Below are 19,772 nucleotides of genomic sequence, written 5' to 3' on the forward strand. Positions count from 1 at the left end.
GGGGAACGCCAGGGCCAAAAAAGCGGAGTGGGTGGGTAGGGGAGTGGGGGTGGGTGGCTATGGGGGACTTTTGGTATAGCATTGGAAATGTAAATGAGCTAAATACCTAATAAAAAATGGAAAAAAAGGAATTCACACAATATGTACTCACTGATAATTGGATATTAGCCCAGATACATAGAATACCCAAGATACAAGATAACAATTTGTGAAACTCATGAAACTGAAGAAGAATGAAGACCAAAGTGTGGACACTTTGCCCCATCTTATAATTGGGAACAAACACCCATGGAAGGAGTTACAGAGACAAAGTTTGGAGCTGAGATGACAGGACGGACCATCTAGACACTGCCATATCTGGGGATCCATCCCATAATCAGCCCCCAAATGCTGACACCATTGCATATACTAGCAAGATTTTGCTGAAAGGACCCTGATATAGCTGTCTCTTGTGAGACTATGCCGGGCCTAACAAACACAGAAGTGGATGCTCACAGTCAGATATTGGATGGATCACAGGGCCCCCAATGGAGGAGCTAGAGAAAGTACCCAAGGAGCTAAAGGGATCTGCAACCCTATAGGTGGAACAACAATATGAACTAACCAGTACCTCCCAGAGCTCTTTTCTCTAGCTGCATATGTATCAGAAGATAGCCTAGTTGGCCATCACTGGAAAGAGAGGCCCATTGGTCTTGCAAACTTTCTATGCCTCAGTACAGGGGAACGCCAGGGCCAAGAAGTGGGACTCTCACACACACCTCCTATTCTTTACATTTAAAGTTGTCATATCCACTACCCCGCCCCCAAAAATGGTGAGATTAGTGTACTGTCCTAAAACCACCAATTTCCTTCCACTAAATTGATTAATTAAATGATCACGCACCGTGTTATTTCAACCAAATGAAACTGTCTACACTTTGCCAACTTTGAACTGCTGAAAGCAATTTGGCACAGCTCATTTGAATGGCCTACTGTCACTAAAAAGAAGGAAGTAAATATAGAGAAGACCATTTGGGAACAGTCCTAGTAGCCGTTTTTAAACAGAATATATAAACATTGTGTGTGTGTATAAATATCTACAAATATAAAAATAGACAGTGATATTTTCTAAATGTCTATTTTTTGAGAGAGGGTCTCACTATGTCACCCAGGTTAGACTTGATCTTTAGGCAATCCTCCTGCATCAGTTTCCCTGGGGCTGGAGCTACAGGTATATACCATGATATTTGGTTATCTTAAAAAATGTATAAATGCATATATATATATACATATATGTGTGTGTGTGTTTATATATGTATGTGTTTATATATGTATTTGTTTATATTTATATGTATATATATATATATATATATATATATATATATATATATATATATTCTTACATGTATGTTGTACATAAAAATTATATAACATAGAGATTTTCTGGAAGCACCCCAAGAAAACATCACTTATGACTGCCTTTGAGAGGAAACCAGAGATCACTGGAAGACAGGATTTGTCTCATGGCTAGAATCCTTTCCCTGTAGTCTCTTGTATTGTTAGTATATGTGGGTTTGAATATGCTTGGCTCAGGGAGTGGCAACTATTGATGAGGTCAAGGTCAGCTGTCTTCTTATTATTCTTTTTTTTTTTGAGACGGTTTCTCTGTGTAGCCCTGGCTTTCCTGGAGCTCACTCTGTAGACCAGGTAGCCTCAAACTCAGAAATCCACCTGCCTCTTCCTCCCAAGTGCTGGGATTAAAGGCATGCACCACCATGACCTGCAGCCGACTTCTTTAGTCACTTTGCTGTTTAAGTTTTGGACAAGGTTGATCCTTAAACCTGAATCTTTGATTGGCTTGGCCAATAGCTCAAGGGGATCCTCCTATGTCTGCCTCCCCAGCACCTGTCTTTTATCAAATGTGGTAGAGGGGTCTGAATAAGAATGACTGCCCCCACCCCTGGCCCCTCCCTACCCCCACTCCACACAAGCATGCCCCCAGTCTATGGAATGTAAACACTTGGCCCTCAGTCAGTGACATTGTTTGGGAAGGATTAGGAGTTCCTCTTTGAAGGAAGTACCTCACTGTGGGGACAGGGTCTCGGAGTTTAAAGCTTCACACTGCTCTCAGTTGGCTCTCTCTGTTCCAAGACTTCAGTGCATCATGCTACAGCTTCCTGCTTCTACTGCTATACCTGCCTCATGCAGCCATGCCTCCCTCCCAGGAAGACCTCTTATGCTTCTGGAAGTAAAAGCTCCAAAACAATCTTCTATAAGCTCTGCTGGTCAAGGTATTTTTATCACAGCAACATAAAGGCAACAAAGACACATGAGTACTGGAGATGTGATTCAGTTCCTCCACTTGCACAGCAAGCACCTTACAGACTGAGTCCTTGCTCCTCCCCTCAAATATTTTCAAGTTCTATGAACAACACACTCACCTGTGGGCCATACACCTACTCACACTACTCGATCAGGAGCACATTTACACATCTATATGTAAGCATGTAGTATGTATAAGTGTGTGAATGCAGAACTAAATGCACTAATAGTAATCCTAACCCATCATACTTAGAGTGTCTTGATGTATCTTCAGGATGACTGAGAAAACACTGTTAGTGTGGCCTCAAAACCAACTAAGCCTTAGCCAAATCTGGAGCCTGCGCCTCTATTCAAGCCTCTCTCACCTTATACTCCTAGGGAGAAGATGAGGAAATATCTTCATTTTTCTAAGGGTGCTTCTCTTCTTACCTGGATAATTCCCAAAGACCAGGAACCCACTGTTAACTTTAGTAGCTCTACTTAAATTACTTCCTCCACAGATCTCAACTTCTCCCCTAAGAAGCAGTATGTAAGCTAAGTGCCACCATGATGGGCACCACAGCACGAGGTAGAGCCTGGACTGCCACCGTGAGAGATGGGCACCACCGCACAAGTTACAGCCTGGACTTCAGGAGGTAGGCCATGAGTCTGAGTCTTAGCAACTTAATACTTTGACATCAGATGTTTGTGCACAAAAATGTTTTCATATGAGCCAGTATAAAATGCAGATTTCCTGATATACTGATATGAATATCAGAAGCGGTATTCGAAAGCTTGATAATTAGCCATAATTGTGGCAAATGTTTGTCAGAAAGTCAAACAAAAAACCAAAAAAAAAAAAAAAAAAAAAAAACCAAACCAAAAAAAAACCCTTTAATCCCAGCACTAAGGAGTCAGAGGCAGGCAGATTTCTGAGTTCAAGGCCAGCCTGGTCTACAAAGTGAGTTCCAGGACAGCCACAGGTATACAGGGAAACCCTGTCTCGAAAAACAACAACAACAACAACAAAACATAAACAAAAACAAACAAACTAAAACATTTTCTTAGATTTATTGTAGCCTTCATAAACATGCTTTATCCAAAAATTAAACAATACAATCTTTCAAGTTCATTAAGCCCACAACTTAATAGTGCCCTCTATCAAATTTTTTGTTCAATCTTACTTCCTCAGTTCAATTTAAAACATCCCTAATTTTTTTCAAACGGCATAAATCTTACTAGCCGATATTGATATTAATAGGCATGGAATTTTGACCATTGCATATAAGTATATGATGTGCCATTTTCAAACCTAACATTTTTCTCTTTAACTCACTTTTTCAGGTATGTTTGTTTGTTTGGTTTGGTTTGTGTTGTTTTTTTGGAGACAGGGTTTCTCTGTATAGCCCTGGCTGTCCTGGTACTCACTTTGTAGACCAGTCCTGCCTCAAACTCAGAAATCTGCCTGCCTCTGCCTCACGAGTACTGGGATTAAAGGCCTGTGCCAGCACTGCCCGGCCAGGGTTTTGGGTTTTTTATTTTTGTTTTGTTTTGTTTTGTTTTGTTTTGTTTTGTTTTGTTTTGTTTTGTTTTGAATAAGTTTTCCTAAGTTAAGAGTATAGGTAGCTTTAGTTTTCAAAAAAATCTAAATTCAGAAAAATTACAAATGCTATGAAATTCAAATCCGTCTTCATTAAATAGTAGTTCCAAGATGTCTGAGTAAACAAGGCTGAAGCAACCTTTGACTCTGGTAACTGAAGTTATCGTCATGTATATGAAAGGAGATTAAATAAAATAAAAGGTTTAAACTAAAAAGGCCTGGGACTGAGACTGCAAAGAAAACAAGCCCGGGCATGCCCTAGTCCATCTTGAAGCTAGGTCACCCAGTCATAAAGATAAGGGAAGGAATGCAGGAACTGGTTCTGACTATCTTGGCTGACTCATTGACCCTCTGGCAGCCCGGCGCCTCCTGCTCGCTCCCCTTTCTATAGACAGCATAGTTAAAAGCTGAAACATTAACCAGATGCATTGACGACTCAGATAAGCCCCCGGCTTTAGAATTCTTATATGCCGTGGCCTGCATGTACTACTCTGCTGACTCATAATCATGTTGTTGATGTTTGAATGGGGCAATCACGTGTAATCGCGCCAATTCTTCCTAGCCCCTAACCCCTACCCTATAAAAACCCTGACTTTTTGAGTCTCAGGGTCGATTCCTCTGTCTCCTGAGTGAGATACGTATTGACCTGGAGCCCCACCATCAAAGCTGCCTCATGCTTTTGCAACAAGGTCTCTCATGTTTTTTTGGGTGACGCTGCATCCTGAGACTTGAGTGGGGGCTCCTTCTTGGGGGGGGGATCTTACATTTGCGGGCTCGTCTGGGATTTGAGGGGTCCCCAAGGACTTGAAATACCACTTGGAGTTACGTTTTGTATGTGTGTGGTATGTTTGTGCGGCCACTGAGTCTGTGCCTTGTTTTTCGGAGTCTGGTGTTCTGGCAGCTGCCATTGAGGACTGTAAGGACCCACAGGCTGCGGTAGGGGATGCCCTAAGGCCTGTAGGCTGCACCCCTGGAAGACGTTCCAAGGGAGACCCTGGAGGGAGTGCCCAGGGTAAGGAACAGTCAGGAGGATCTGGCTGTTGCCTGGCAGAGTAAAGGAGAGAGAGTGTTCTTCCTGCCAGAGAAGGAGTGGATGCGGAATCCCACTCTGTCAGAGGTAGCGTGTGGCTTGTTGTATAAGTCCAGATGTGGACAAGTTTGTTTAGATGTCTTAGTGTGTTCTGTCTCTGTCATTGTGTTGTATTTATTCTTATTCTTCACTATGGGACAGACCGTGTCTACTCCTTTATCTTTGAATAAGGACCATTGGAAGGACGTTAGGGCTAGAGGACGAAATTTGTCAGTAATAGTGAAGAAAAAGCCATGGATGACTTTCTGCTCCTCGGAATGGCCTGTTTTTGGAGTAGGTTGGCCACCGGAACATTTTACTTACCCACCATAAGGGCTATGAAGGCCATTGTTTTTCAGGAAGGGCCAGGGTCGCATCCAGAACAGCACCCATACATGACAGTATGGGAGGACTTGGCATGCTACCCACCCCCGTGGGTTCACCCATTCCTCCCACCTCTCTGCCCTGGCACCAAGATCCTAGCCATCTGAGAAAATGCTGAGAAAGAGAAACCAAAACCACCGCTCGGGGGAGATGATGAACACAGCACACCAGTGATGAAACTCCTCAAGATCTATCCAGAGATTGAAGAACCCCCTGAGTGGCCCGACACCCCTTAACCCCCCACCGTATGCTCCCCAGCTCCAACCTTCAGCTTCCTCGGGACCTCTGCCTCAGGCCTGGGCAGGAGGAGAGGGTCCCTCCACAGGAACAAGGAGCTGGCGAGGAGTCACCCCTGAGGGGCCTGCTGATTCAACCGTGGCACTTCCACTCAGGGCTATTGGGGCTCCCCCTGCTGATCCGGATAGTCTGCAGCCCTTACAGTATTGGCCTTTTTCCTCTTCTGATCTCTATAATTGGAAAGCTAATCACCCTCCTTTTTCAGAGAACCCCGCAGGACTCATAGGGTTGGTCGAATCACTAATGTATTTGCACCAGCCGACCTGGGATGACTGCCAACAGCTTCTGTAGACCTTATTCACCACAGAGGAGAGAGAAAGGATTTTCCTCGAGGCTCAGAAAAACATCCGAGATGAGGTTGGGCAGCCTGTCCAACCTCCAGCCAAGATAGTTGAAGGATTCCCGCTAACCCAACCCCGATGGGATTACAATACAGCACAAGGTAGGGAACGACTGTCCAATTATCACCGGGCCCTAGAGGTGGGTATCAGAGGTGCTACTTGGCGGCCCATGAATCTGGCCAAGGTAGGAGAGGTTATGCAGTGAGCAACTGAGCACCCCTCAGTCTTCCTCGAAAGGCTCATGGAGGCTTACAGAAGATATATCCTATTTGATCCCACATCAGAGGGTCAAAGGGCCTGTGATTATGGCCTTCATTGGCCAGTCGGTTCCCCACATTAGAAAGAAGTTACAGCGAATTGAGGGCTTGCAGGATTATACCATGAGGGATGTAGTTAGAGCAGCAGAGAAAGTGTATCATAAGAGAGAAACAGAAGATGAAAACTTAGAGAGAGAAAAGAGGATGAGGATAGGAGAGACAGGAGACAGGAAAAGGTTTTGACTAGGATACTGGCCACAGTAAGAGAAAGAGATAAAGGGAGAAGAGGTAGACAGTTAGGGAACCTGGGAGACAGAAGATACCAGGGACCAAGGAGACCCAGAGAAGGCAGACAGCACCTGGAGAGGAAGCAATGCGCATATTGCAAGGAAATGGGCCACTGGATGAGTGACTGTCTGAAAAAGAAGCAAGAGGTGAAGGTGCTTTCTCTTGGAGAAGATGAAGACTCGGAGAAACAGGGCTCGGCCCCCCTCCCCAAGCCTAGGGTAACTTTAGAAGTTGAGGGGACCCCTGTGGACTTTCTAGTCGACACTGGGGCAGAATTTTCAGTACTCAAGACACCACTAGGAAAAGTGAAGAAAAACGAAAAAACCTTGGTGATCGGGACCATGGGACAAAAATCGTATCCATGGACCACATCCTGAATAGTAGACATAGGGCAAAAACAAGTAACTCATTCGTTTCTAGTCATTCCAGAGTGTCCTATGCCCTTATTGGGGAGAGACTTACTAACCAATTAAAAGCACAAATAACTTTTACCTCTCATCGACCAGAGGTATCCTGGGGAATGAAAGCACCCCAGACTCTAGAGCTAACTTTACAACTAGGAAAAGAATATCGACTCTACCAAAGTAAAGTGAAGCCCCCTGAGGGATTAAAGGACTGGTTGAATCGATACCCTAAGGTGTGGGCAGAGACAGGAGGAATGGGCATGGCAAAACAGGTTCCTCCTGTGGTGATTGAACTTAAGTCCGGGGCCACCCCTATAGGGGTCTGACAATATCCCATGAGCAAAGAAGCTCAAGAGGGTATACGCCCCCAAATCAACAAACTGCTCCAACAAGGGATTTTGGTCCCATGCAAATCCCCTTGGAACACTCCTCTACTTCCTGTAAAAAAAAAAAAAAAACTAGGGACCTGTGACCTGTGATCCAGTTCAGGATCTTAGAGAAGTCAACAAGAGGGTTCAAGACATACACCCCATGGTGCCAAATCCTTATAACCTCCTCAGCACCTTGTCACCTGGTTGGACGTGGTACACAGTCCTAGATCTCAAAGACGCTTTCTTCTGTTTGAGGTTACATCCCAACAGCCAGCCTTTGTTCGCTTTTGAATGGCGAGATTCTGAGAGTGGACAAGCTGGACAGCTCACATGGACGAGGTTGCCTCAGGGATTCAAGAACTCGCCCACCTTGTTTGATGAAGCCCTACACCGAGACCTTGCCCCCTTCCGAGCCAGTAACCCACAGGTGACTCTTCTGCAGTATGTAGATGACCTCCTACTAGCTGCAGAAACATGTGAGGACTGTGAAACTGGGACTCAAAACCTCCTGGTCGAGCTAGGTTAGCTGGGGTATCGGGTCTCTGCTAAAAAGGCTCAGTTATGCCGGACAGAAGTGACCTACTTAGGATATGTTCTGAGAGATGGACAACAGTGGCTCACAGAAGCCAGAAAACAAGCCGTTATGCAGATCCTGGCCCCAACCACTGCTAGCCAGGTAAGAGAGTTCCTGGGGACTGCTAGGTTTTATAGACTCTGGATTCCCAAATTTGCCACTCTGGCAGCCCCATTGTACCCATTAACCAAAGAAAAAGGAGAGTTCATCTGGACCAGAGAACATCAGCTAGTCTTTCAAACTCTCAAAAAGGCGCTACTGCAGGCTCCAGCATTGGCCCTGCCAGATGTGAGCAAGCCTTTTACCGTATACATTGATGAAAGAAATGGGGTGGCAAGGGGAGTCCTTACCCATGTTTTGGGGCCATGGAAGCACCCAGTAGCCTACTTATCAAAGAAGCTGGACCCTGTGGCCAGCGGATGGCCCTCCTGCCTGCAAGTGATAGCAGCCACGGCTGTGCTAGTAAGAGATGCTTACAAACTGACTATGGGCCAGAATGTTACCATAATGGCCCCGCACTCTCTTGAGAGCATTGTCAGGTAACCACTGGACCGCTGGATGACTAACACCAGAATGACGCACTACCAGAGCCTATTGCTGACAGAGCAAGTAAGTTTTGCACCCCCAGCCAATCTCAACCCTGCTACTTTACTACCTGGGGTTGACGAGGCCCCTGCACATAAGTGTGAGGAAATACTGGCAGAAGAGACTGGAATCTGGCCAGACTTCACAGACCAACATTGGCCAGGGGAGATGACCTGGTTCACTGATGGAAGCAGCTTCATGGTAGAAGGTAAGCGGAGGGCTGGGGCAGCATTAGTGGATTAGTGGAAAGTCTGTCATATGGGCCAGCAGCCTGACGGAGGGTACATCAGCTCAAAAAGCAGAACTTATCTCACTAATTCAAGCCTTAAGGCTGGCAGAAGGAAGGACTCTTAATGTCTATACCGTCAGCCGGTATGCTTTTGCCACGGCCCATGTTCACAAAGCAATATACCAACACCATGGACTGCTAACGTCTGCCGGCAAGGATATCAAAAATAAAGAAGAAATTCTCAGCTTATTAGAAGCTGTCCATCTGTTCCATAGAGTGGCAATTATCCATTGCCCAGGACACCAGAAGGGAACGGGGCCCGCTGAAAAGGGAAACCAAATGGCAGACCAAGAAGCCAAAAAAGCAGCCCAAGGGCCAATGACTCTGGTGGCAAGAACCCAACAGCCCGCCAACGAGGAAATAACTAAAAGAACCCTCACAGATGAAGAGGGGCGAGATTACTTAGATAACATACACCATCTGACTCATTTAGGAACTAAAAAATTAATAAAATTGGTTAGTAAGTCCCCCTATTACATTCCTGGATTAAAAAGAATTGTAGAAGAGATAGTAAAAAACTGCCATGCTTGTGCACTTACCAACGCCGGGTCTAGCAGGCTCCAGGAAGGAAAACGACTGTGACGAGACAGGCCTAGAGCCTACTGGGAAACCCGACTTCACTGAGGTGAAACCGGCTAAGTATGGAAATAAATATCTCTTAGTTTTCATAGACACCTTCTCAGGATGGGTCAAGGGGTTCCCCACCAAGAAGGAAAGAGCTATTGTAGTGGTCAAGAAGATACTTGAAGAAATCCTTCTCCGCTTTGGGATACCTAAGGTAATGGGGACAGACAACGGACCTGCCTTTGTCTCCCAGGTAAGTCAGGGATTGGCCAGACAACTGGGGACTAATTGGAAATTACATTGTGCATACAGACCCCAGAGTTCAGGACAGGTAGAAAGGATGAATAGGACGCTAAAAGAGACTCTAACTAAAATAGCCTTGGAGACCGGCAGAAGTGATTAGACAGCTGTTCTCCCTTATTTCTTGTTCAGGTTTTGAAATACCCCTGGACCCCTTGGCTTAACCCCTTTTGAATTAATGTATGGGGCGCCCCCGCCCATTTTTATGACCGTAGGGGATAAGAATCACCTGAATGTGTCTTTCTCTCCTTCTTCTACTCTTTTGGCTCAATTAAAAGCTCTCGAAATAGTAAGAAAAGAGGTCTGGGAACAGCTAAAAGAAACCTATGTTGCTGGTGACACAGGTGCCGCACCAGTTTGAAGTAGGAGACGCAGTCCTGGTGAGGAAACAGCGAGCAGGGAACCTAGAGCAGAGGTGGAAGGGGCCCTTCTTGGCCCCTTCTGACAACGCCCACCTCGGTCAAAGTGGAAGCAATCCCCACTTGGATCCACGTGTCCCATGTCAAGAGAGCACCCCCTGGAGTCAGCCATGATGAGTGGACTTTGGAGAAGACTACTAACCCTCTTAAGTTGCGCCTGCTTCGTAGGAGCGATCCCAAAGGACTTCAACCCCTACAGTCCTGTTCAACAAACGTGGGAGGTATTCAATGAGGGGGGTAGGGCTGTATGGACAATCGCCGAGGTACACCCCCTGTGGACTTGGTGGCCTAATCTTTGCCCTGACATCTTTAAGTTTGCTATAGGAGCCCCTCCTGGATGGGACCTTTAGGGGTACTCTGACATTAAGAGGGCACCTTTTAAACCCCCTTCGTACGTAGAAAAACATTCGAGAGACCCATGGGGTGGTTGCTCTAACCAAAGGAATAGAAGCATGCTTCAAACCCATCCCTTCTATGTCTGCCCCAGGCCCCACCAAAGTCAGTCCCTCAATCCAACATGTTGAGGTAAGACTGACTTCTTTTGCAAGAGCTGGGTTTACAAGACTTCAGGTACAGCCCGCTGGAAGCCCTCCTCGAGCTGCGACTATATTAGAGTAACAGCCAATTATTCCCTAGTGTCTTACGTACCTGGAGGATTTCACCTAGACGAGTGTACTGACTGGTGCCATCTGCTCCGTGCCACCTTCACTGAACCAGGGAAAAGAGCTCTGGGATGGACAAAAGGGTATACCTGGGGTCTTAGGATTTACAAGGAAAGATATGATGAGGGATTATTGTTCACTAACAGATTAAAATAGAGACCCCCTACAATCCTTTAGGCCCCCCCAACCAAGTCCACACCCCTTACCTATACCATTACTCAGCCTACTCCGGTGATTGCGGACCCCCTTAATATGGTCGCTCTCACCCAACCTCCCACTCTTCAAGTACCTCTAACTATTACCTCCACAATCCCTTCAACAAGACAGAGGATGTTTAACCTAGTGAGAGGAGCCTTTTATGCCCTTAATAGAACTGAACCAAGCGCTACTGAGGACTGCTGGCTATGCCTGTCCTCCGGTCCTCCTTATTATGAAGGAATTGCCTTCAATGGAGATTTCAACAGAACCAATAGCCATACTTCCTGCTCTTGGGGAACAGGACAAAAACTGACCCTGACTGAAGTATCCGGGAGGAGTCCAGGTCTCTGTATAGGCACCCCACCTTCCACCCACAAACACCTATGTGGACAAATTCAATCAGTGTCCAGGACAGAAGCTAATTACTATCTTGTACCCTCCCTGGTTGGCTGGTGGACTTGCAATACAGGACTTACTCCCTGTGTATCAACTAAGGTTTTTAATTCATCTCATGATTTTTGTGTCATGATCCAGCTGTTACCCCGCGTATATTATCACCCTGCATCCAGTTTAGAAGAAAGCTATGCTGCCCGGAGGTCAAAAAGAACCAATTACTTTAACCCTGGCTGTATTCATGGGAATAGGTATGGCAGTAGGAGTGGGGACGGGAGTGTCAGCTTTGATAGAAGGAAGACAAGGAATTCAGTCTTTGAGGGATGCTGTCAATGAAGACCTAGCAGCAATAGAGAAGTCCATTGACCCTTTAGAAAAATCTTCGACTTCCCTGTCTGAGGAAGTTTTGCAGAACAGGAGAGGCCTTGATTTGTTGTTCCTAAAGGAAGGAGGACTGTGTGCTGCCCTTAAAGAAGAGTGCTGCTTCTATGCAGATCATACAGGAATACTTAGAGATTTTATGCAGAAACTGAGAGAAAGATTAAAGCGAAGGAAACAGGAATGGGATGCTCAACGGGGGGTGGTTTGAGTCACAACCATCTTGGATAATTTCTTTGATTTCTGCTGTAGCCGGACCAGTCCTTATGATATGCTTAGCTTTAGTTTTCGGGCCTTGTATAATAAATAGAGGAATGGCTTTCATCCAGAGTAGAATTGATACAGTAAAACTCATGGTTCTTCAAAGGCAATATCAACCTATAGTTCAGGTAGATAAAGAGTTAGGGGACACCAATCTCTAAAATTCTATGATTAGAATTAGTCTAAACAGAAGAAGAGGGAAATGAAAGGAAATTAAACAAATAAAAGGTTTAAACTAAAAACGTCTGGGACTGAGACTGCAAAGAAAACAAGCCCGGGCATGCCCGAGTCCATCTTGAAGCTAGGTCACCCGGTCATAAAGATAAGGGAAGGAATGCAGGAACTGGTTCTGACTATCTTGGCTGACTCATTGACCCTCTGGCAGCCCGGCGCCTCCTGATCGCCCCCCTTTCTATAGACAGCATAGTTAAAAGCTGAAACATTAACCAGATGCATTGACGACTCAGATAAGCCCCCGGCTTTAGAATTCTTATATGCCCTGGCCTGCACGTACTACTCTGCTGACTCATAATCATGTTGTTGATGTTTGAATGGGGCAATCACGTGTAATCGCGCCAATTCTTCCTAGCCCCTAACCCCTACCCTATAAAAACCCTGACTTTTTGAGTCTCAGGGTCGATTCCTCTGTCTCCTGAGTGAGATACGTATTGACCTGGAGCCCCACCATCAAAGCTGCCTCATGCTTTTGCAACAAGGTCTCTCATGTTTTTTTGGGTGACGCTGCATCCTGAGACTTGAGTGGGGGCTCCTTCTTGGGGGGGCATCTTACATTTGCGGGCTCGTCCGGGATTTGAGGGGTCCCCAAGGACTTGAAATACCACTTGGAGTTACGTTTTGTATGTGTGTGGTATGTTTGTGCGGCCACTGAGTCTGTGCCTTGTTTTTCGGAGTCTGGTGTTCTGGCAGCTGCCATTGAGGACTGTAAGGACCCACAGGCTGCGGTGGGGGATGCCCTAAGGCCTGTAGGCTGCACCCCTGGAAGACGTTCCAAGGGAGACCCTGGAGGGAGTGCCCAGGGTAAGGAACAGTCAGGAGGATCTGGCTGTTGCCTGGCAGAGTAAAGGAGAGAGAGTGTTCTTCCTGCCAGAGAAGGAGTGGATGCGGAATCCCACTCTGTCAGAGGTAGCGTGTGGCTTGTTGTATAAGTCCAGATGTGGACAAGTTTGTTTAGATGTCTTAGTGTGTTCTGTCTCTGTCATTGTGTTGTATTTATTCTTATTCTTCACTATGGGACAGACCGTGTCTACTCCTTTATCTTTGAATAAGGACCATTGGACGGACGTTAGGGCTAGAGGACGAAATTTGTCAGTAATAGTGAAGAAAAAGCCATGGATGACTTTCTGCTCCTCGGAATGGCCTGTTTTTGGAGTAGGTTGGCCACCGGAACATTTTACTTACCCACCATAAGGGCTATGAAGGCCATTGTTTTTCAGGAAGGGCCAGGGTCGCATCCAGAACAGCACCCATACATGACAGTATGGGAGGACTTGGCATGCTACCCACCCCCGTGGGTTCACCCATTCCTCCCACCTCTCTGCCCTGGCACCAAGATCCTAGCCATCTGAGAAAATGCTGAGAAAGAGAAACCAAAACCACCGCTCGGGGGAGATGATGAACACAGCACACCAGTGATGAAACTCCTCAAGATCTATCCAGAGATTGAAGAACCCCCTGAGTGGCCCGACACCCCTTAACCCCCACCGTATGCTCCCCAGCTCCAACCTTCAGCTTCCTCGGGACCTCTGCCTCAGGCCTGGGCAGGAGGAGAGGGTCCCTCCACAGGAACAAGGAGCTGGCGAGGAGTCACCCCTGAGGGGCCTGCTGATTCAACCGTGGCACTTCCACTCAGGGCTATTGGGGCTCCCCCTGCTGATCTGGATAGTCTGCAGCCCTTACAGTATTGGCCTTTTTCCTCTTCTGATCTCTATAATTGGAAAGCTAATCACCTTCCTTTTTCAGAGAACCCCGCAGGACTCATAGGGTTGGTCGAATCACTAATGTATTTGCACCAGCCGACCTGGGATGACTGCCAACAGCTTCTGTAGACCTTATTCACCACAGAGGAGAGAGAAAGGATTTTCCTCGAGGCTCAGAAAAACATCCGAGATGAGGTTGGGCAGCCTGTCCAACCTCCAGCCAAGATAGTTGAAGGATTCCCGCTAACCCAGCCCCGATGGGATTACAATACAGCACAAGGTAGGGAACGACTGTCCAATTATCACCGGGCCCTAGAGGTGGGTATCAGAGGTGCTACTTGGCGGCCCATGAATCTGGCCAAGGTAGGAGAGGTTATGCAGTGAGCAACTGAGCACCCCTCAGTCTTCCTCGAAAGGCTCATGGAGGCTTACAGAAGATATATCCTATTTGATCCCACATCAGAGGGTCAAAGGGCCTGTGATTATGGCCTTCATTGGCCAGTCGGTTCCCCACATTAGAAAGAAGTTACAGCGAATTGAGGGCTTGCAGGATTATACCATAAGGGATGTAGTTAGAGCAGCAGAGAAAGTGTATCATAAGAGAGAAACAGAAGATGAAAACTTAGAGAGAGAAAAGAAAGAGAGAAAAGAGGATGAGGATAGGAGAGACAGGAGACAGGAAAAGGTTTTGACTAGGATACTGGCCACAGTAAGAGAAAGAGATAAAGGGAGAAGAGGTAGACAGTTAGGGAACCTGGGAGACAGAAGATACCAGGGACCAAGGAGACCCAGAGAAGGCAGACAGCACCTGGAGAGGAAGCAATGCGCATATTGCAAGGAAATGGGCCACTGGATGTGTGACTGTCTGAAAAAGAAGCAAGAGGTGAAGGTGCTTTCTCTTGGAGAAGATGAAGACTCGGAGAAACAGGGCTCGACCCCCCTCCCCAAGCCTAGGGTAACTTTAGAAGTTGAGGGGACCCCTGTGGACTTTCTAGTCGACACTGGGGCAGAATTTTCAGTACTCAAGACACCACTAGGAAAAGTGAAGAAAAACGAAAAAACCTTGGTGATCGGGACCATGGGACAAAAATCGTATCCATGGACCACATCCTGAATAGTAGACATAGGGCAAAAACAAGTAACTCATTCGTTTCTAGTCATTCCAGAGTGTCCTATGCCCTTATTGGGGAGAGACTAACTAACCAAGTTAAAAGCACAAATAACTTTTACCTCTCATCGACCAGAGGTATCCTGGGGAATGAAAGCACCCCAGACTCTAGAGCTAACTTTACAACTAGGAAAAGAATATCGACTCTACCAAAGTAAAGTGAAGCCCCCTGAGGGATTAAAGGACTGGTTGAATCGATACCCTAAGGTGTGGGCAGAGACAGGAGGAATGGGCATGGCAAAACAGGTTCCTCCTGTGGTGATTGAACTTAAGTCCGGGGCCACCCCTATAGGGGTCTGACAATATTCCATGAGCAAAGAAGCTCAAGAGGGTATACGCCCCCAAATCAACAAACTGCTCCAACAAGGGATTTTGGTCCCATGCAAATCCCCTTGGAACACTCCTCTACTTCCTGTAAAAAAAAAAACTAGGGACCTGTGACCTGTGATCCAGTTCAGGATCTTAGAGAAGTCAACAAGAGGGTTCAAGACATACACCCCATGGTGCCAAATCCTTATAACCTCCTCAGCACCTTGTCACCTGGTTGGACGTGGTACACAGTCCTAGATCTCAAAGACGCTTTCTTCTGTTTGAGGTTACATCCCAACAGCCAGCCTTTGTTCGCTTTTGAATGGCGAGATTCTGAGAGTGGACAAGCTGGACAGCTCACATGGACGAGGTTGCCTCAGGGATTCAAGAACTCGCCCACCTTGTTGGATGAAGCACTACACCGAGACCTTGCCCCCTTCCGAGCCAGTAACCCACAGGTGACTCTTCTGCAGTATGTAGATGACCTCCTACTAGCTGCAGAAACATGTGAGGACTGTGAAACTGGGACTCAAAACCTCCTGGTCGAGCTAGGTTAGCTGGGGTATCGGGTCTCTGCTAAAAAGGCTCAGTTATGCCGGACAGAAGTGACCTACTTAGGATATGTTCTGAGAGATGGACAACAGTGGCTCACAGAAGCCAGAAAACAAGCCGTTATGCAGATCCTGGCCCCAACCACTGCTAGCCAGGTAAGAGAGTTCCTGGGGACTGCTAGGTTTTATAGACTCTGGATTCCCAAATTTGCCACTCTGGCAGCCCCATTGTACCCATTAACCAAAGAAAAAGGAGAGTTCATCTGGACCAGAGAACATCAGCTAGTCTTTCAAACTCTCAAAAAGGCGCTACTGCAGGCTCCAGCATTGGCCCTGCCAGATGTGAGCAAGCCTTTTACCTTATACATTGATGAAAGAAATGGGGTGGCAAGGGGAGTCCTTACCCAGCTTTTGGGGCCATGGAAGCACCCAGTAGCCTACTTATCAAAGAAGCTGGACCCTGTGGCCAGCGGATGGCCCTCCTGCCTGCAAGTGATAGCAGCCACGGCTGTGCTAGTAAGAGATGCTTACAAACTGACTATGGGCCAGAATGTTACCATAATGGCCCCGCACTCTCTTGAGAGCATTGTCAGGTAACCACTGGACCGCTGGATGACTAACGCCAGAATGACGCACTACCAGAGCCTATTGCTGACAGAGCAAGTAAGTTTTGCACCCCCAGCCAATCTCAACCCTGCTACTTTACTACCTGGGGTTGACGAGGCCCCTGCACATAAGTGTGAGGAAATACTGGCAGAAGAGACTGGAATCTGGCCAGACTTCACAGACCAACATTGGCCAGGGGAGATGACCTGGTTCACTGATGGAAGCAGCTTCATGGTAGAAGGTAAGCGGAGGGCTGGGGCAGCATTAGTGGATTAGTGGAAAGTCTGTCATATGGGCCAGCAGCCTGCCGGAGGGTACATCAGCTCAAAAAGCAGAACTTATCTCACTAATTCAAGCCTTAAGGCTGGCAGAAGGAAGGACTCTTAATGTCTATACCGTCAGCCGGTATGCTTTTGCCACGGCCCATGTTCACAAAGCAATATACCAACACCATGGACTGCTAACGTCTGCCGGCAAGGATATCAAAAATAAAGAAGAAATTCTCAGCTTATTAGAAGCTGTCCATCTGTTCCATAGAGTGGCAATTATCCATTGCCCAGGACACCAGAAGGGAACGGGGCCTGCTGAAAAGGGAAACCAAATGGCAGACCAAGAAGCCAAAAAAGCAGCCCAAGGGCCAATGACTCTGGTGGCAAGAACCCAACAGCCCGCCAACGAGGAAATAACTAAAAGAACCCTCACAGATGAAGAGGGGCGAGATTACTTAGATAACATACACCATCTGACTCATTTAGGAACTAAAAAATTAATAAAATTGGTTAGTAAGTCCCCCTATTACATTCCTGGATTAAAAAGAATTGTAGAAGAGATAGTAAAAAACTGCCATGCTTGTGCACTTACCAACGCCGGGTCTAGCAGGCTCCAGGAAGGAAAACGACTGTGACGAGACAGGCCTAGAGCCTACTGGGAAACCCGACTTCACTGAGGTGAAACCGGCTAAGTATGGAAATAAATATCTCTTAGTTTTCATAGACACCTTCTCAGGATGGGTCAAGGGGTTCCCCACCAAGAAGGAAAGAGCTATTGTAGTGGTCAAGAAGATACTTGAAGAAATCCTTCTCCGCTTTGGGATACCTAAGGTAATGGGGACAGACAACAGACCTGCCTTTGTCTCCCAGGTAAGTCAGGGATTGGCCAGACAACTGGGGACTAATTGGAAATTACATTGTGCATACAGACCCCAGAGTTCAGGACAGGTAGAAAGGATGAATAGGACGCTAAAAGAGACTCTAACTAAAATAGCCTTGGAGACCGGCGGAAGTGATTGGACAGCTGTTCTCCCTTATTTCTTGTTCAGGTTTTGAAATACCCCTGGACCCCTTGGCTTAACCCCTTTTGAATTAATGTATGGGGCGCCCCCGCCCATTTTTATGACCGTAGGGGATAAGAATCACCTGAATGTGTCTTTCTCTCCTTCTTCTACTCTTTTGGCTCAATTAAAAGCTCTCGAAATAGTAAGAAAAGAGGTCTGGGAACAGCTAAAAGAAACCTATGTTGCTGGTGACACAGGTGCCGCACCAGTTTGAAGTAGGAGACGCAGTCCTGGTGAGGAAACAGCGAGCAGGGAACCTAGAGCAGAGGTGGAAGGGGCCCTTCTTGGCCCCTTCTGACAACGCCCACCTCGGTCAAAGTGGAAGCAATCCCCACTTGGATCCACGTGTCCCATGTCAAGAGAGCACCCCCTGGAGTCAGCCATGATGAGTGGACTTTGGAGAAGACTACTAACCCTCTTAAGTTGCGCCTGCTTCGTAGGAGCGATCCCAAAGGACTTCAACCCCTACAGTCCTGTTCAACAAACGTGGGAGGTATTCAATGAGGGGGGTAGGGCTGTATGGACAATCGCCGAGGTACACCCCCTGTGGACTTGGTGGCCTAATCTTTGCCCTGACATCTTTAAGTTTGCTATAGGAGCCCCTCCTGGATGGGACCTTTAGGGGTACTCTGACATTAAGAGGGCACCTTTTAAACCCCCTCCGTACGTAGAAAAACATTCGAGAGACCCATGGGGTGGTTGCTCTAACCAAAGGAATAGAAGCATGCTTCAAACCCATCCCTTCTATGTCTGCCCCAGGCCCCACCAAAGTCAGTCCCTCAATCCAACATGTTGAGGTAAGACTGACTTCTTTTGCAAGAGCTGGGTTTACAAGACTTCAGGTACAGCCCGCTGGAAGCCCTCCTCGAGCTGCGACTATATTAGAGTAACAGCCAATTATTCCCTAGTGTCTTACGTACCTGGAGGATTTCACCTAGACGAGTGTACTGACTGGTGCCATCTGCTCCGTGCCACCTTCACTGAACCAGGGAAAAGAGCTCTGGGATGGACAAAAGGGTATACCTGGGGTCTTAGGATTTACAAGGAAAGATATGATGAGGGATTATTGTTCACTAACAGATTAAAATAGAGACCCCCTACAATCCTTTAGGCCCCCCCAACCAAGTCCACACCCCTTACCTATACCATTACTCAGCCTACTCCGGTGATTGCGGACCCCCTTAATATGGTCGCTCTCACCCAACCTCCCACTCTTCAAGTACCTCTAACTATTACCTCCACAATCCCTTCAACAAGACAGAGGATGTTTAACCTAGTGAGAGGAGCCTTTTATGCCCTTAATAGAACTGAACCAAGCGCTACTGAGGACTGCTGGCTATGCCTGTCCTCCGGTCCTCCTTATTATGAAGGAATTGCCTTCAATGGAGATTTCAACAGAACCAATAGCCATACTTCCTGCTCTTGGGGAACAGGACAAAAACTGACCCTGACTGAAGTATCCGGGAGGAGTCCAGGTCTCTGTATAGGCACCCCACCTTCCACCCACAAACACCTATGCGGACAAATTCAATCAGTGTCCAGGACAGAAGCTAATTACTATCTTGTACCCTCCCTGGTTGGCTGGTGGACTTGCAATACAGGACTTACTCCCTGTGTATCAACTAAGGTTTTTAATTCATCTCATGATTTTTGTGTCATGATCCAGCTGTTACCCCGCGTATATTATCACCCTGCATCCAGTTTAGAAGAAAGCTATGCTGGCCGGCGGTCAAAAAGAACCAATTACTTTAACCCTGGCTGTATTCATGGGAATAGGTATGGCAGTAGGAGTGGGGACGGGAGTGTCAGCTTTGATAGAAGGAAGACAAGGAATTCAGTCTTTGAGGGATGCTGTCAATGAAGACCTAGCAGCAATAGAGAAGTCCATTGACCCTTTAGAAAAATCTTCGACTTCCCTGTCTGAGGAAGTTTTGCAGAACAGGAGAGGCCTTGA

General features: G+C 46.9%; 1 protein-coding gene and 2 long non-coding RNA genes across 15 annotated transcripts in view; 2 read left to right on the top strand and 1 right to left on the bottom strand.

The window, feature by feature from the left end:
• The window catches only part of Gm3629 (predicted gene 3629), a 65,174-nt gene that overhangs the window by 35,006 nt on the left and 10,396 nt on the right, over positions 1–19,772 (bottom strand). Inside the window, exon 1 of one of the 10 annotated variants that reach the window (XM_030248175.1) lies at positions 9,279–9,460. The exons of the other annotated variants lie outside the window; for them this stretch is intronic. The gene's annotated coding sequence lies outside the window, so the exon portion shown is untranslated. Of the gene's footprint in view, positions 1–9,278; positions 9,461–19,772 lie in introns of those variants that run through there. 10 annotated transcript variants of the gene reach the window in all.
• The window catches only part of Gm33198, a 38,624-nt gene that overhangs the window by 12,250 nt on the left and 6,602 nt on the right, over positions 1–19,772 (top strand). Inside the window, exons 1-3 of one of the 4 annotated variants that reach the window (XR_001781392.2) lie at positions 2,083–2,270; positions 2,802–2,936; positions 5,112–9,232. This is a non-coding gene — a long non-coding RNA (predicted gene, 33198). Of the gene's footprint in view, positions 1–2,082; positions 2,271–2,801; positions 2,937–5,111; positions 9,233–19,772 lie in introns of those variants that run through there. The other 3 variants (XR_001781393.2, XR_003950984.1, XR_001781394.2) reach the window with 3 other exon arrangements.
• Gm46468 lies at positions 12,067–17,300 on the top strand. The gene is made up of 2 exons (XR_001781396.1): positions 12,067–14,131; positions 15,615–17,300. It is a non-coding gene; the product is annotated as a predicted gene, 46468 (long non-coding RNA).

Source organism: Mus musculus, chromosome 14 (genome assembly GCF_000001635.26).
Source record: "Mus musculus strain C57BL/6J chromosome 14, GRCm38.p6 C57BL/6J".
In the NCBI taxonomy this organism is placed as follows: Eukaryota; Metazoa; Chordata; class Mammalia; order Rodentia; family Muridae; genus Mus; species Mus musculus.